This window comes from Dermacentor albipictus, chromosome 2 (assembly GCF_038994185.2).
Source record: "Dermacentor albipictus isolate Rhodes 1998 colony chromosome 2, USDA_Dalb.pri_finalv2, whole genome shotgun sequence".
Classification (NCBI taxonomy): Eukaryota; Metazoa; Arthropoda; class Arachnida; order Ixodida; family Ixodidae; genus Dermacentor; species Dermacentor albipictus.
In genome coordinates, this window is record NC_091822.1 from 68,362,704 (window position 1) to 68,381,384 (window position 18,681).

The 18,681-nt window shown below is 43.7% G+C and overlaps 1 pseudogene; it reads left to right on the top strand.

Moving 5' to 3' along the window:
* Positions 1 to 1,828: 1,828 nt before the first annotated feature.
* Positions 1,829 to 16,972, top strand: LOC135903181 (uncharacterized; annotated as a pseudogene).
* Positions 16,973 to 18,681: the final 1,709 nt, after the last annotated feature.

Below are 18,681 nucleotides of genomic sequence, written 5' to 3' on the forward strand. Positions count from 1 at the left end.
TATGACAAAAGCAAGAGAACCGGATGCTGCGTCAATGCACACGCGTTTATGTCAGCATAGGTAAAGCGGTATACCGGTCCGCTTCACCTTATGCTGACATAATCAGCATCAGCATTTGTTGTAGTATACATATTCCACAACAACAAACACGGCTTTGTCCACGTAGTACAATTATACGTGGACAAAGCCGTGTTGCAGAGAGCATGCATCTTATCGTTAAGGACAAGCTGCATGCTCTCGGCAATAAAGCGTATATGTATATACATAACCCTCAAGACAGCCTGTTTGGTGTACTTTAATAGTGATATTTTCACATTTATTAGAAACACGTACGATCGAATATACAGACCTAGCTGTAGTCGAACGCCTTTATAACGAAGTGCATGCGGTCACCTCGTGGCACCATGCAGCTCACAATAGATCCGCGGAACAGAATTATTCCTTCGTTATATAATTGTCGATATATAATTATATTGGCAAACTGGAAGCACAGAATCGTTTACAGACGCTATCTCTTTACCGAATACGTACGTACAGTAAACGCCACTGCACTCGGTCGCGGCGATGGAGTCTCCCGAACCGGCTTCTTGCGTGAAAGGCGGGCAGTCGCTGAGCGCAAGCTATGTGAAATGTGTTCATATAGCGGACTGTCGTATAAACAAATGGCGCATAACAGAATGAAGTCTCAATGCAGCGATCGCACTATATATGTTTATCGGTATTCTCATGCAGCGGGCAATGTCCCGCTGCTTCTCTTTCGTAATCCAGTGCGTTAATTCATAAAACAAACATGACCATATACGCCTTTTGTAAATATACTACTTACCTATCCTATTCCATTACAAAAAAAAATTAAATGGTGTGTTTTACGTGCCAAAACCACTTTTACGAGGCACGCCGTAGTGCAGGCGCGACGCCGGAAGTTTCGACCACATGGGGATCTTGGGATCTTTAACGTGCACCTAAATCGAAGTATATATATATATATATATATATATATATATATATATATATATATATATATATATATATATATATATATATATATATACACGCACACGCCGGGCAGCGATTGCGGGCGAGGGTCTCAGTGCGCGTTTCCTTCTACTCACCGAATATCGCAGACCCGGCGCCGTAGAAGAAATCTTCGTTGTGTCTGGCTTGCTGCATACCCGAGTTGTAGCCGATGGCTGTCTGCCCGTTCTAAGTTTCGCGGGCGAAGCTTCACGCAGCTTCTTGTCCTGCGGCTACGTGTAAATAAGGCTGGCACCGGGCTCCGTTGCGTACGTCTGGCAATGCGGCTACGAGCAGTAGCCTACCATACTGCACGCTTCCAAAGGTACAGCCACTACCGATTATAGTGATTTCAGATGTCAAGCAGACACCCAATGCCGGAAAGCCTCCCCACTTAATCAGAACTGCAGCGCAAGGGGGACTTTAACTTTCGTTTTCAGGTCGCTTTGGCGCTTCCGAAGCAGCCGACGCGGCCGCCGTGTCCACGTGATCCTTCATGTCACGTCATGCCGACGGTGGCGCCAGCTTTTCCAGTCGTGGAGCTCGCCCCCAATATACAGGATTAAGCCGATGGGGTTAATACGAAGGCCTTGTAGTGTGGTTGGTGCATTCAGTGGTAGCTGCGGCCACGACCAGCGACTGATCTTGACCTCCTGTTTTGCGACTCTAATTGGGCGCTGCCGAATTGAGGGTCGATGGAGTCTTCGATTAATGGTTAGTAGCTTGTTCACTGTTCGATTAATGATTAGTTAATTATTCTATGTAGCAGCAGTTTTGCACACATTACGTGTGTTTTATCGCTCAGATTGAGCCGATGGCCGACGTTCCGTCGAAAAGGGCGCGCAAGAGCTACTTGCACCATAGCAAGGAACTCGGCGTGCCGAAAACGACTTTTTACAGACGTTGGAAAGAAGGCGAGGAGAACGCGGATTGTTCCAGTGCACCGAGCAGCGCAGAGCCGTCTACGTGCGGGGATGACGCTTCGCCTTCCTGCACCGGCGACGATCTGTCCCGCGAACCCTCATCCGTCGGGTCTGAAGAAAGCTGCATGTTTCGCGAGGAAGCAGAAGACTGCGACGACTCAGTTGAGAGTGGATCGCCGCCGCCTGTTATCGAAGAGGAAATATTGGCCACTACATTTGCTGCAATCAGCTCGGAAACGCTGCCAAACCTTGGTACGTCCAAGGCAGGAGCTGCTGCTATGGCCATGTCATATGCAGTTACGCATGGCTTGACGTGGACAGCGTTGGGCGATCTGGCTGCGCTGGTGAACAGCATCGCAGGAGCTGACGTGTTGCCACGCAACAAGTACGCATTTAGAAAGCTTTGGTCAACAAAGAAAAGCGGCTTAGTTACCTATTGGTACCTTTGTGATGTTTGTCAGGCTGTGTTGACAGTGGAAAGCGGCAACGCACTATGCACTGTCTGTGGCACCAAAGAAAATGTCACCAATGTGCATGCAAAAGGGTCATTTTTTTGTGACTTTGGACACAGCAAGTCAGCTTTGCCTTCTCATTGACAGGACAAAGGAAAGCCTGGAAGAAGGGTTGTTGAAGAGAAGCCAGCGATGTGATGCTGTCCCTGACATAACAAGTGCTGCTTGCTTTTATGAGCTTAGCAAAGCTGAGAACTTGACTTATGATGACTTGACTCTGACCATCAACACAGATGGAAGTCCAGTTTTCAAGTCCTCCAAGACATCAGTGTGGCCTCTGCAAATTGTGGTGAATGAGCTACCACCTGCCAAATGACTTCAAAATCCTGTTCTGACAGCACTATGGTTTGGGAGAACCCACCCAAATATGCAGACATTTCTTGCAATGTTTGTTGAGCAGGTAAAAAGTATGAAGCCCATATCATGGAAGACTGCATCATCTGTACACCAATCTAGAGTATTTGTGCTGTGCTGTGCTGTGGATGCACCTGCACGTGCTGCCGTTCTGAACATGATTCAGTTCAATAGTCTGCATGGCTGCCCTCGGTGCCTCACGATGGCTACGCATAGAGAAGGTAAGAAATGTGCTGATATCTCCAAACAGCTTTTATAATTGCAGTATTATATAGTGTATTTATTGTAATTGAGTGGTGTCTCTTGTATGCACGGAACAGTCTTCTTATTTTAATATTTTAGTCTAGAATACTGGTGTAGAAGATGTAGCTGCACACATGAATGCCAACTATCAAGACAGATATTGCTCCTCATATCACCCAAAGACTTGGGAAGCAAGGGCAACTTTCAACACACAGCATGCTCTATGTGGGTTCTTGAGAATATTTGTGCAAGTAATTAAGTTCGAAAATATTCACTGGGAAGTCTGTTATGTGCGAAAACCTGGCTTAGCATGACTGTGCATGAAGTGATAGACATGCTACGTTTCTTAAGACGTGTGGCAAAACATGCCACATGAGTGTGCATGCAGTAACAGATGCAAGGCATTTGCCATTAAGGCAAAAGTACAGCAGTAGAGATACTGTGACTTTCCAGTTTTCTGTGCCATGTATTACTTTAACTGACCACGTCTGTGAGGAGCACAGACGTGGTCACAAGGCCCGCAGACAGCTGCTCGAGTATATGAACCGGGTCTGGGAGTGTGGCAAACTTCCACACGAATGGAAAGAGGCAGAAGTCCGCTTCATACCCAAGCCTGGGAAGACACCTCACATCGACAACATGCAACCAATATCCCTCACGTCCTGCGTGGGGAAGGTCATGGAACGCATGGTACTTAAGAGGTTGCATCGACATCTTGATGCCACCGATCAGATGCCAGAGACAACGTATGGCTTTAGGCAACACCTGGGCACCCAGGATGTTCTCGTACAACTCAACGAACTGGTAATTAAGCGAGCAACGAAGCAGGCGCTGCGAGCGATACCAGCGCTAGACCTCACAGGTGCCTTTGATAACGTTACACATTGAAGTGTCCTCCGCAACCTGCGCAACACGGGCTGTGGAGTGAAAACTTACAACTACACCCGATACTTTCTTCGTAACCGAACGGCAAGGATCAGAATAGGAGAGGAGACATCCCAACCGATCTCCCTGGGGGATCGAGGAACGCCGCAAGGTTCGGTCCTTTCCCCCCTCCTATTTAACATGGCTCTCCTGCCGTTGCCCAAGCTTCTCGAATCAATAGATGGTCTGGGCCACGCATTATATGCCGACGACATCACCCTCAGGACTTCGAGGTCAGGGTCGGATGGCTGGATGGAAAACACGCTCCAAAAAGCGGCTGACACGATCAACAGCTATGTGAAGACATGTGGCCTTTGCTGTTCGCCTCAAAAATCGGAGCTGACCATTGTCAGACCACGTGCATCAAGGACACAAGCAGAAAACATAGAAATCACTTTGGAAGGGAACCGGATCCTCCCGGTGCCTCAACTCAGGATCCTGGGCCTCTTGATCTAGGCAGACGGCAAGGCAACAGCCATGATTAGAAAAATCAAGTTCACGTCAGACCAAATTTTGAACATGATCAGACGAGTGGCCAACAGGCGGAGGGGTCTGAAGGAATCGGACACCTTGCGCCTCGTTGAGGCCTTTGTTATCTCACGAATCGTCTACGCAGCACCGTACCTGCAGCTCCTCAAGAAGGACGTCTTACAACTTGACGCAATAATCAGGAAAGCCACGAAGCAGGCCTTGGGTATTCCCATAAATTCATCCACGGCAAAATTACTTCAAATGGGAGTCCACAACACAGTAGCCGAACTCGTAGAAGCCCACCTATCCAATCAAAGGGTACGCCTTAGCCACACCAAGGCGGGCAGAAGCGTCCTCCGCAAGCTAGGATGGCAAGAATCGCACTACACCCGCCACGACCAGTTACGCGAAAAGTTGAGTGAGAAGTTGGAATGTAAACCACTACCACGCAACATGAACCCCACAAGGCATGCCGGACGACGCGACGCCCGAGCAAGAGCCATCTCCAGGACCCTGGAGGAAGACGACACTGTTTTATATACAGACGCTTCTCTATCGAAACACTCTACGAGGGCAACAGTCGTGGTCACCGTGCTAGAAAAGCTGGTCACCTGCGCATCAATCTACACTCCGTCTTCGGACGAAGCAGAAGAAGCAGCGATAGCTTTCGCACTCCTGCAACCAAATGTCGCCAAGATCGTCACGGACTCTCAAGCTGCATACAAGAACTACAGATCTGGCTGGGTGTCCCTTGTGGCACTAAAAATCCTTGGTAAAGCTACGCCTCCTAAACAAGCGATCGAATTAGTTTGGGTCCCGGCTCACTCCTCAGTTGAGGGCAATGAATGTGCTCATCAAAAGGTCCGAGCGCTGAACTCCCGGGCCAACGAGGAGGAGGCAAGGGGATGGCAACCCATCACAAATTACAGAGATATAGTCAAATATTACAGGGATGGCAGGAAGACCTTCCCGCACCCCCACCACTCCTTGACCAGAGCCGAGCAAACAATATACAGGCAAATCGAGGCAGGATCCTTTCCCCACCCCTGCCTCCAGAACAAAATACACCCAGACAGATATAAGAACACATGTCCTCACTGCAATGCATTAGGCACCCTTCGGGACGTCATAGGAGAGTGCAATTTTTCCATAGACCACCCCCCACCTATACCCATAACTAACCCCCCTGCTATCCCCACCCTTTACGAGCGATGGGAGATCATGCTGTCCAGCCCCGCCCTGGAGGACCAGCTCCGACTGATCCACTGGGGCCAGGCGGCCCTGGAAGCATATGGAGCCCGCGAAGAGTGAGCCACCCCATCAGACGCTTAACGCGTTTCATTTCATAATGGACCAGTAAAGCTGTTTCTCTCTCTCTCTGTGAGGAAAATTTGGAAAGCCATTGTCAAAAATACACATACCTCGACAAAACTCATTTTTGTCGAGCTCACTGTAAATGTGCTCATAGGTTCATTAGGTAATTTTGTGCATATGAGGACAAGCATCTGTCGTCCCTGTTACCACATTTTGCAGTTTTTTTTATCCATGCAGGTAACAAGATCATACCAATCTAATTTTTAACACGAAAAGAAAAAAGACAACAGCACTGATTTCTTTTTTTCTTTTTACACTAAGTACATACTATTATGAGCTTGTTAGAGGTGATGGTTTCTTGTTACGGTAGAAGCACATACTCTGTAGCCAACCATTTGAATTCAGCGAGACAGTCTCTATTTCTGAGTAAATGTCCGGAGTTGTAACTTGATCCAGTTTGGATAACCAAATGTCCCAACTTTGATTTTTTCTGCTTAATAATAGAATGGCGCTCCCCTTCCATTCAAACTTTGTCCACTCATCGACAGTTGGCAACCCTATATGAACAAGTTTGGAACAAATAAATATGGACAGCTGCCAAGAGTCTTTGTGATAATGTTTGTGTTCACACACCTGCATTACATAAGCAGCTTACATAAGCCTTACGATGCTGCGGCTTCATGTAGCCGCTAAAGGCAAATTGCGTTATGTTGTTGCTGAAAACAATTGCACTCTGGTGCATCTTGAAGTACTGTGACTGTATTGGTGGCAAGCACACCAGCATGCTTTGCAAAGACTCGCAATCAGGTGTCACTTGGTTGAGGCTGCCGCCATAGCTGGCACAGTCGCCAATGTTACGATTGTAGAAAACAAGAAAACACGGGGTGGTGAAGAAAACCCACAGCAGCAGGCTCACAAAAATCAAGAAGTTGAAAAGCAATGAAGTGATTCTTTTCAACATTTTACTAAAAACAAATACTATTGTATGGTTTAAAATTAACAAATGTCATCATTCCCTACTGTTAAGTCACAGTCGCTTAAATTAGTAGTAGTGCCCTGCCCTCTATAACTTCTGAACTCTACAGCATAACAGTTTTTGTCATAAACTGTGTGCATGTTCGTACAGGTTCCTTTAAATTTGTAGTTTGCACCAGATAACGTAGCAATGTCAGGTACATTTTCATAATTGGAAAGTGTGGTGTCTCTCTGCAACTACATTTTGGATTGTGGATGCATAGCCTGCAGGCACAGTGTGGTTTTGTGGGCAAAACTTATTATTATTTCGGTTGTCACCATATATAGTTTATGTAGTGCAGTGCCTTTGTAAAAGTGTACAAGCAAGCTTTCCATTTCATTATTTTCAGGTGGCATGCGCTACATTGACCAACCGGCTGAGGAAAGGACACATAGTCAAGTAATCAGAGACATGCATATTGCATACATCACAGAAAACACAGTGAATGGTTTCAAGGGCCCATCGGCTTTAATGAGCCTTAAAGGTAAGCATGCAGCGGCATTCTTTTATGCTTTTATGTGGTGGTGTGTTAAACAACCAGCTGTAACCGTCTGAAGAAGGAAGGGAAACCAGCTTATGAAGCCTTAAAGAGCCCATAAACGTCTAACATTTTTTTACACTTTTCAAACAAACATGCTCGTCGCTTGGAGAATGCTGTGAGCATAATCACCAGCGAATGCTGCAGCCCTATGTGCTGCAGGAAACGCCACTAATTCGAAAAACAATCCTGTACTGCTCTCCTGCCCTATCCGCTGCTGCCTTTGTGCATCACCACCACGCATCAACAGGGTGCTCCAGGTGGTGTCAGCAGGGCTAAAAACTCTTGAGTGGTCAGTAGTCGAGGAACGACATTGCCAACTTGGCAAGAGCTGACTGTGTATTCTGAGAATGGAAGGATGCTTGCCCACTGTGCTCAACCGAACCTTTTATGAAGCTTCTATTCAGTAAGTTTCACGCTGATGATGATTAGGGGTGGACAATGGAGTACCCTTTTTTTCTGGCCTGCATGCGAGATGTAGCTTTCACTAGAGTGCGTAGTGTTGGTGAGTATGTGACAAGGAGCAGATAGTGCAAATGGGGAGAGTAGCAAAAGAGAGCGAGAAACAGTAGCAGTTGCATTTTCATTGTTCAAACGCCTGTATCTTTGCTATTACTGCACCACTTTAAAAATATTCTTGCCGCCACGTGTTCATATTCCAGCAACAGTTGAGATCAATTGCAACAAATGATTGAGGACCTTAACTGAGCAAGTGCAAAAGTGTGGTTAAAGTTTTGTATGGAGAAGAAAAATGCAGTGTTTAATAGCCTGGCAAGAAAACATGAATTCATGATCGCTCGTCAGCCTCTAGAGTTTCTACAGGAGTACGTTTACCTAGGTCAATTACTCACAGGAGACTCTTACCATGAGAACGAAGCTTACAGAAGAATAAAAATGGGTCAGAGTGCTTACGACAGGCATTACCAAATCCTGACTTGGAGCTTAACACTGTTGTTGAAAAGAAAAGGGTACAATACAATCATAGCGTTCTACCGGTGCTAACATATGGGGCAGAAACTTGTAGGTCGACCAAGAAGCTCGAGAACAAGTTACCGTCTGCACAACGAGCAATGGAACAATAAATGTTGGGCGAAATGTTAAGAGACAGGGAGAGAGCGGTGTGGATCAGAGAGCAAAGGGGGTTTCCGATATCATAGCTAACATTAAGAGCAAAAGATGGAGTTGGGCAGACCAAGTAATGCGTAGTGTAGATCACCAGTGAACACTAGAGTTACAGAATGGGTGCTAAGGGAAGGGAAGCGCTGTCAAGGATGGCAGAAAATGAGGTGATATGATGAAATTAAAAAATTCGCAGGTGCAAGTTTGAATCAGCTAGCGCGAGACAGGGGTAATTGGAGATCCTTCGTCTTCCAGTGGACAAAAAATAGGCTGATGATGTTCATAATGGACTAGTGCTCATCAGCCACTAGGTAACTCAATTTTCGAGCTCATGGTTGTTTAGGAGCTCTTTAAGCAGGTAGCTCTTCCCTGCTCCATATTCATCATAGTGCAGGCGGCAGGGAGGTAGTACTCTGTATACAGCCTAACACCTGATATCAGGCTGAGGCCTATGGTGCAGGGCACTTGCCTGGTTTCTTTCTGGTAGGAGCATTATCGTCGGGTGACTTCAATCAGTAAGTGTGTGTGTTTTGAATGTAATTTCTCAGGTTTCAACCTTGTCAAGGGAGTCAGCGTCGAATACATGCACTGTGTTCTGCTAGGAGTCGCAAGGCAGATAAGCGAGGCCTTGTTCAGTACAACTGACTGTTCTGAACGGTATTACGTCGGTATGTATATTTCAAACTTTGTTTCATGCTTCTTATACTTGCAATATTCAAGCAAGGCTTCAGCTGTAGCAAACACTGACAGAAGGTGCTTCTGTGAGGCAAGGAGTATGATAGAGGACATGTTGAATGATTAAACAAACCAAAGCAGTATGCAGTAGGTTTAATCAACCAACTGCATAAATGAGATGTATGAATGGTGAACAGAGAAGCAATGTTATCAAGACAGGCAGAAAACAAATGAGTACGATGATAGAAAAGTGAATAAAAGATTGTATTTTGCGAAAAAAGTGCCATTTGTAAACAAATGTGTTCTGTGGCATTCTTAAGTGATAATGTAGCATAGAATGATTAATGACGATGAGCAGTTACTTCTGCAGTAATATAGCTTGTGCTTTTACATATTATGGTTTTTAATACTGAATTACGTAACTGCAGCATACAAATTGTTCTTATCCAGTAGGGAAGTTTCTAGGGACTGTTAATGGGGGGGGTCATGTTCAAGTGTACACAGATTATGAAGATTGTAGATGTGCTGATTTCAGTGACTTTGCTCTGTATACTTTTCATCTATCTCTATTCATCTTGCTTGAATGGCTTGATGATGCCACTTAAGTGTTTATAATAATTGCTTCTTGCATAGCAGCATCTGCAACAACTGCAATGTAGCAGTGCAGATATGCAACAATAGCATATTGTAATGCTTAGTTATCATTTTTGCAAGGAAAAAAACAAAGAAAAAACAAAACATTGAAGGCTATAACACAGACATTTGCTCAAATCATCAGCATGCACATGGCTAAGAACTAGGACCAAGCATCAGCTGTTATTTGCACATTTCTGCAAGTGTGTGCTTTGGAGGGAAGGTCAAGACCTGTTGAAGGATATGGACAGAGGGGAGGGAGTGATAAATAAAGCAACAGAGACGGAAAGTAGTTACTGGTGGCTGATTAACTATCCTGTGTTAGTTGTAAGGAACAATTACGAGACTAGGTTTTGTAGAAACTAATTTGGTACAGCAGCGTCTTGTGCAGCAAGAAAGGTATAACCGTTACATGTTCCTGTTGCACTGTGGCTTGCCTGTGCATCAAACACAAAGGTGGATCAGTTGCGAACTATTTGTGCAGGAGGTACAGGCTGGGAGCTATCCCCCATAAAGGCACGCAAGCGCCATAGCTGATCTTTACGAGAGACTTCCGACATGTCAGCAATTACAAAAAGTGTTAATTGTGTGCCATGAGCAAGAGATAATTCAACACACATGTAAAAATGGACTAGAAGTAGAGATCGCTTGCAGAGCTATGTTATACAGTGCCTAGTAGGTTACAAGACAGAAATGCCTACTAACGCAGTGGCTATGACTCTCAGCTGCTCAACAGGCAGTCATAGGTTCAATCGTAGCCATGGTAACCATGTTTCAATGGTGCTGTGCTTTGGAAAATCCAAAGTACATGCTACAGAACCTCAGGTAGTCTAAATTCTGAGCTCTCCACAACACTAACCCTCGCAGCACATGTGCAGCTTTATGATGTTAACAACACAATCTTACGCTTAATGTAAACACAATTGTGGAATAGGTTTTGAGGATGAAGGCTGTAGCTTTCGTGGAGAGTAATCTTTAAAGGTATAGACTGATGGGTTAGTTGGTATCGCATCGTGTACAGTCTAGTGGAAAGGGGACACACACTGTACCATATTCCACTCTTTTCTCTCGCCATGTGTTTGCACTACAGTGTGCGTGTTGAATCTATAATTGCTTGTACCTCTCTTGGTGCTGTGTGTTACAAAATTTGTGAGGTTGCTTTAAAAGGTGTGACCACCGTATAAATCACTTCGTTATGACAAAACTAATTTCAGCGACCCTTTAATCTATTGCTGTATTATGGCACATATTAGAAGAATAGTATTAGGTGAGTAGCATGTGTGAAGTGACTGGAAAAGCCCACGGAGAGTAGCACGAGGTTGTTTAATAATGTTTGGCATCATCACAGTACACTGTACGCAATCTGCATGCTTATTTAAAATATGTAAAAAAAAATGTGATGAGGTGGATGTAAGACATATGAGGAGGAAGCATTGCTATGCTCTTAGTGCTTCATGCCACGTTAAGTGCGTACAGATTATTTTAAATGTATTGATAAGGAAGTGCTGCCTGATACGCTGCAAAGTTTCGTATAGTTGACGCACCAAATACAACAATGAAGAGCTCTGCTCACCAGTGCACACACCTTCACAAATCAGACCAAAACCAATGTAATTGAGTCTAGATATGACTGGAAGTAATTCTTTTTTGCCATTTTCAGTAACTTGCATGCTTTAAGCATATGTTACTCTGACTGACGTGCCATGGATAAGGTGATTTCATTCTTCGGGTTTAATTTTACTGTATTGGAGAGACATCTTGGTCACCTAAAATGCTCTGTATAATTAATCATTGTGCCGTTTTTATGTCTGCAGCCAGCCCATCATCTGTGAGAGAAGTTAATAACCGCTTGTTAAGCCTTCAATCTCCTCACTGCATCACACGTCTACCCCGTCGCATCGATGACAGGGCTCATTGGAAGGCTTCAGAATGGAAGCACTGGCTTCTTTTCTACGCCCTGCCATGGCTTGATGGCCTGATCCCCCATGAGTACTGGCGTCACCTCGTAAAGCTGTTGGAGGCAGTACATATTCTGTTTAGAGAAGAGATATCTACTCAGCAGATAGACCATGCAGGTAAAGTACTGCACATATGTAGGTTAAGTATCCACGTCATAGCTCAATATAATTGCTTGTAATCTTTGTTCAGAAATTATGTGTTGGGAGTGGCACAGTAAGTATTGGTTGTTTGTTGATTTATCAGTCATATTCAATAACGAATAACTGGAAATTGCGCAAGTACTCAGGTTAAACAGAAAACAAGGCTCACCTCCGTAAACATCTGTTCTTTTCACTCGTACTGCAAATCCTGTTGAAATGTACTTAAAATGTGGAATTGTGGCAACAAGTACATATACGTGTGAATCTGTTACCCAAGATAACATTATAGACAAAAATCTGAAGTGCACTCTTGAAAGCAACTGGCTTCGCTCACCTTTGTTTTGGGTATTATTTATTGCACTCTAAAATGTATGTTCTACACCTCCACACTGCAATTTGTAAAATCATGTAAGCCCGCTCTCCTAAATTTTATTATTGTGGAAAGCTAGTCTACTTCAACAGTTACTGATAAAGGATTAGTGACACAGTATGAGAAACATGGACTGAAAGGGGTGTGTATAGATGCAACTATGTGCACTTCAACACCAAGCTTTGTCCATGCACAAATAAGAGCCTATGTAATCATATGTGTCTGTATGTCTTTACTTTGCAATTACTTATGCGTCTTTAGTAAAGTGCATTATATGGCCCACCAAATGTGAAAGTTTCTTGGTGTAAAACGGCTTTTGTGCATTCAACTTGGGTGCATTAAGATTGAGTTTTGTCTTGGCAAAATTTTCAATAAGCAGGTTGTAATAATGAGTGATGAAACAAAAAATGTTAGGCATAACATTAAGAGACAGGAAGACAGTGTGTAGATTAAAGAGCAAGCAGGGGTAGCCAATATTTTAGTTTACATTAAGAGGAAAAAATGGAGCTGGACAAACCATTCATGTAGGGCAGATAACTGGTGGTCTAGTAGAGTCACAGAATGGATGCCAAGGAAATGGAAGTGCAATTGAGGATGGCGGAGTATTGCGTGTGGTATGATGACTTCACAAAATTCACATGCATAACTTGGTAATTGGAGATTACTTGGGGGAGGCCTCCATCCTGCAGTAAACATAAAAACAGGTCGCTGCTGCTGCTGATAAGCAGGATTTAAAATGGTTCGAAAATGAAGATAGTGCACCAAAAAGTAAAAATAAATGTTCATGCTCTACGACCGTATTTATTGTGATGCCGTGCAATGCAGTAGGGGTGTATTGAGAGGTCCACAAGATTGAATACCTGCCATGCTCTACCAGCTTTCTTTGGCTATTCTACCCACTTTGCGGTTTGTGTGTTTCTATCTGGCTGTGTACATGGCCTTGACATATGCCTAAGAGTGAATAATATATAAAATTACACATCTGATGGATAGTTTAAACCTAGTTCCCCCAACACAGAAGCCTGATGCTCTAACCTTTAAGCCTCGGATGCATACCTGAAAAGACATAACAAAACACCCTTAAGAATTTCCCTTGTGTAAACCAGATAGAACTTATGGGACACATTCTTTACCAAAATTAGCTGCACTTATCACATAGTGGCGCATTTCTACAAGGTGAAGCATGTTTCATCTTGCAATTTAACATGTTTTAATGCCGTATAAAACTTCTGCTTGCTCTGCAAGGTCGGCCATGGTGGCTGAGGGATGCATTCATCACTGAAATCTGCAGTGTGTCTCATCATCATAATATGGCATTTTCCCTTGCTGGCTCTTGCAAGCTTCGCTTCCGTATTTTCTTAGTGTGTGGAGTGTGCATATATGTTTTTTTCTTGCACATGTTTCTTCTAGCTGAGCTGGAAGGAAAGTGTGCCTTCCCCCTGGAGGTCATAAAAAGAAAGTGTTGCCTGCATAACTGTAAAGGGGTAATAGCATGAGGGAAAGATCAAAAACATTCTCAAGGGGGCACAACTTGTAATCACAGTTTTATATGGACATGCTCCTAGAGGACAGAGGCTTCTATTCTGGAAGCCACAAGACTTCCCGACATCTATTTTGCCAGCTATAGAAAATTCTTGTTGCATGGAAAGATTTTCACCATTTTGTGAGCCAAGCACATATATTAGAAAGATTGCAACACTCTTATGTGCACTCACATTTAATTTAACTGGTGTCAGTGCACTTAAAGGTCTGTGGTGTCAGTTCTTGCTCTACATTTCATTGAAACGTAGCTCTAGGGGACTATTAGGTTGGGCATCTCAAACATTCTTTTATTCTTGCCATGCTCTTGTGCTTTTTTTTGCTCTAAAGGATGAGGCTAATTTTTCCTGTTTGTGCCACATGTTTTTCCATGTTTTCTTGTGGGCCATGCTCATACCTAAAACTAACAAGCACTCGTAGTTTTTCTGCAATTATGCACCATTATGCAGTTTCTCTGGAGCACCTCTCCACACAACTTCTAGAAAATGTAAAAGGCATAATTTAGCATTTTGGTAGCAGTGATAAATAGACACTAAAGATAAAATATATAAATTATGGGATTTAACGTGCCAAAATTATGATCTGATTACAAGGCATGCCGTAATGAGGGACTCGAATAAATTCGACCACCTGGTGTTCTTTAATGTACACCTAAATGTAAGTGCATGGGTGTTCTTGTATTGAAATGCGGCAGCCGCGGCTGGGATTCGATCCCTTGATTTGATTCTTAGCAACCCGACACCATAGCCACTAAGCAACCACGGGGGTAGCGGACACTAAAGAGGAAAGTAAGTTAAGCTGTGTTAGCAAATAACCCTTATTTGTATAACACGAAAAGCTATTCTTACCATAGGAGGAAACTTGGTAATCTAGCATGATGCAAAAGGAAAGACATGGCAACGCCACCTTAAGTTCTCACTTCGGCTTGCCGTGATGTCAATGATTTTCAGTGTCTGTTCAGGCCTAGTTTATTGGGCTACATTGTATTGCAACAGAGGCAAAGACTGAAATTTGCAAGTTTCGAGAACTTTTAGTGTGATACAATGGACAGTAGTAAACACTTTGAGATCTGTTACATCACACTGATGTTCTGGTGCTTGGGGTTCAATGTGAAGTTAAAAAAAAAGGTTTGGCCTTAATTTTCTTGTTTAATCAACTTTTAGTGTGCAATTAACGAAAATAGTTGAAAGCGTGCCTTGTCGGTCTACACGGATTTAGTGTTCATCTTTAGTGTCCATTTAACATGATCAGATTTTGTATATCAACCATGTAGCCGCATCTGATGCAATGTTAAAATGTTAAAGCAATATGCTTTAACAGGAAAGTGAAAGTTGTGACAGAGAAAGAGCATGATGATTACACACTACTAAACCGTTTGTGATAAGTTGCGTATATTAATGAATGCTTCATTTTGGCAGGCCACGTGGTCCTTAGGATGCCTCAAAGTAGGTCTCTGCACAACAGTGACTGTGTCAGCACAAATATAGAAACACAAGTGCATGTGTTGTAACTCATAGTAATTTTTGCATTTACACATTTCTTCGCTTCAAAAAAAAAGAAAGGCTGAGGACACTGCCCAATACTCTTGTGCTGAGGTCTCTGCTGAGCCATTAGTGGTACAATTTCCTTGCAGTGGCACAGGACCTTGTTGCTTATGGGGAAGTGGAGAGGAGGTGCAACAAAAATCCAAGGACACCTAAGCGCTTGTTACAAGTTGCGAATGCAAAATAATTATTGTCATAACATGTACCAACTGCAGTCATTCGAGCTTCGTGCTGCGAGTAATTTTTTTTATTTTTTCTGCGAGGTATTTATTATTGAGTTTTCAATTAGGTTGGTGCGGGTTACTTTCTTTTTTTTCTACAGTTTCTACGTTAGCATGTTGGCTGTAGACCGGAATCATTTGGACGATATTGCTGAGAAATGAAGTGCATTTATTCAGTTATTATTTGCTATGTACGTGGTGGAAGCGACAAGAGACTGAGGCAGTAGCAAAGGCCACCAAAGCTGGCACATGTGCACAGCAGCTAATCTCAGTGGGGTTGAGAGAGAGAGAAAGAGATACAAACTGTGTGCCGGCTTACAAAGCCATAATCCTCGCACAACACCTGGCACGCTAACACAGCAGCAGGTAACCGTTTCACCTGCTCGTCATGTCGCGTTGCAGCCAGTGGCAACATAAGTGATGTTTCGCTGCTACAGGCGCTGCTTTTTTCAATCATTGGGCCATTTGATGCTTTCACATCAAAAATGACACCATAGTAAATGACTTCCCTGGTCCATTAACTAAGTTTTATTTTAAATGCTCGCTAAGGTGCTGCCTTTTGGAGATGCTTGTAATTCCACTCAAAATATAAGCTCAACTGCACCAAATGTGATTAGACCCTCAAGCTTTTTATACATTACGAAAATTCACTTTTCTGATTGCTCCATTTTATTCTTTTCAGAGCGCCTTCTGTCAATGTTTGCAGCACGCTGTGAGGCACTGTATGGTGTGACAGCAGCGACGTTTAATGTGCACCAGCTCTACCACCTTGCAGAGAGTGTTCGATATTTGGGGCCATTGTGGGCCCATTATGCCTTTTCATTTGAGAGTGGGAATGGGCATCTTGTAAAGTCGGTGACCGCTGCTCATGGCCTGCCCCATCAGATTGTTGAGCGTGTGGTTATGGGGCAATATCTAGAGCACTTCATTGCCACTGCAAATATCTCGGAAGAGGACAGGGCAGTTAGTGATAGTTTCCTTGGACACCCACATATCCAGAATGCAGTTGAAGAAGGTGGTGCAACGTTTCTTGGCCTGAACAAGCATGCTACACTCAGTGCTTCCGAAATGCAAGCACTCAGTGATACTCGCTATGGTGGCAGTAGTATTGAGTGCTACGAGAGGCTTGTATTTAAGAAACAGATGTACCACAGCACACTGTACAAAAGGCGAACTAAAAGTGACAGCACATTTGTGCAAACATCAGAAGGCTTCTTCCGCATAGAGAAAATGGTTCGTGTGTTGTTGAGGGCAGGTCACACTTGCTTGCTGCTGTGCCGAGAAGTCCTTTTCCTGGATGACCAACGCTTCCCGCAGCACATCCGGCCACGTTTCCTGTCAGCAAAGGCTCCACCAAAAGTTCTCAGGCCATCAGACATCTTAAAAAGCTTTGTGTACCTAGAATTCAGCAACACACGCAAAGCATTTTTGTGCCCTGTGCCTAACATGATTGAGAGAGACTGAAGAATAGAGTGATGCGCCAGACATATTACTGTTTTCTGGATTATTGAACTGCATTCTGGAGACGTGTGTGCCACTTTATTTATTAATGGAATATAATGGGACATGAAAAAGAAAAAATGATTTCACTTTCAATAGTAAATTACCCTTATACGATACCAAAAATGCCACCCTTACTGCAAGAGGCTTGGCAAGTGGAAAAAGGCACAAAAAGGAAAAATGAGTAGCACTGCCGCCTTAAAGTTCTCACACCAGCTCAGCGTGATGTCATAGATTTGGATGGCGTCTGCTAGGGCCTAGTTAATTATTTATGGGTAAAAATGAGCTACATTGTGTTTTAAAGGAGCCAGAATGAATATGTCAAGTTTCAGGAACTTTCACTGAGCCTACGTGGCCTAAATGTTAAAGAATGCCATGAACTTGAAAACAATGGAACTCTGTGCTTCATTTTTTGTTCTAGTCACCACAAAATTTAAGAAGAAAGAGGGCTAGAACATATTGTATTATTCGAAATTGTTCATGTTTATCTTTAGTGTCCCTTTAACACTCCAAGGTTATCGAATGCTCAGGTTGGCTATTTCTTCTCTGTTCTATATCACCAAATGACTGAGCTCTCATGACGACTTCGGCTTTTGGTAGAGCTTGTCATGGTCAAAGCTTATGGACACCTGTATCGCTCCTGTAGTGGTGAAATAAGTCACAGTAATCAATGCGAGTGCTGTTCCCTGTAATGTCGAGCTGAGAATGTCTTCGACTTCCACGAGCTGGTAATTTATGTTCCTGTCATTGCTGCTCTGCACATCACAGTAATGATCAGCTTGAGCAGTGGCCAGACTCCCAATGCCAAAGCAAAGTTCAGCTCATGCGTAGTCAGCAAGTCGGAGCCCCTGCTTTTCCATGAGGCTGGCTGTCGAGTCATGTGGTAGCAGTAGGAAGTCCTTGCAGAGCACACAAATTTAGAGTACTTTGAAATGCACTCTGGCATCGTACATGTTATGCAGCCACAATTTTACTTACTGACACTCTCTTGGCGATTAGCTTGTAGCTGCCTAAATAGTAAATAGTGAAACTTTGCTTTCCCTTTTAGTAAAGTTGGCAGAACAGTTCAGCATGAAGGTCCTTCTGCTGCAATTGCCGAACAGAACAAAAGGGCCATTTACTTTGCCCTTCTGCCCAAGCTTATGCTGTTTGAAGCAAGATGTGGTTTGCTCCCCCATGTTTCTGCCACTTGCAACAGTTATTGCATGGTTGACTTGGAAGGTGCAACATCATTATCTGAAGGAAGTCGCACCAGCTGCTTGTTCTAGTCACAGATGCCTGTAATACGTTAGGTTGAGTACTTGGAGCCCTCGAACCACTTTTCCTGCAGTCCCACTGCTTTATTCTTGAGCACTTGTGGCAGTGCTCGTTACTCTGTAGTACTTTCTTTTTCTTATTCAACGGTAACAGGAGTCTCATAGTTAAGAGCATGAGCCCTCGCTGCCGTGCGACAGGTGCATGGGGTTTCATGGTTCACTACTCTTTAACACTGATGCAGTACTTTAGCACTTCTTGCATAAAATTCTCCGAAATCGCGATGCTTCTGTTGGACATCTGTGCTTGGTGTTTAGTGGTGTGCTAGTTGGACTTTCCCTGGTTTCTACCATTGCCTGCAAAATTTCAAGAACTCGAGAAAGTAATCTGCATATCCAGATGTGGTTATCTTTCTGAAG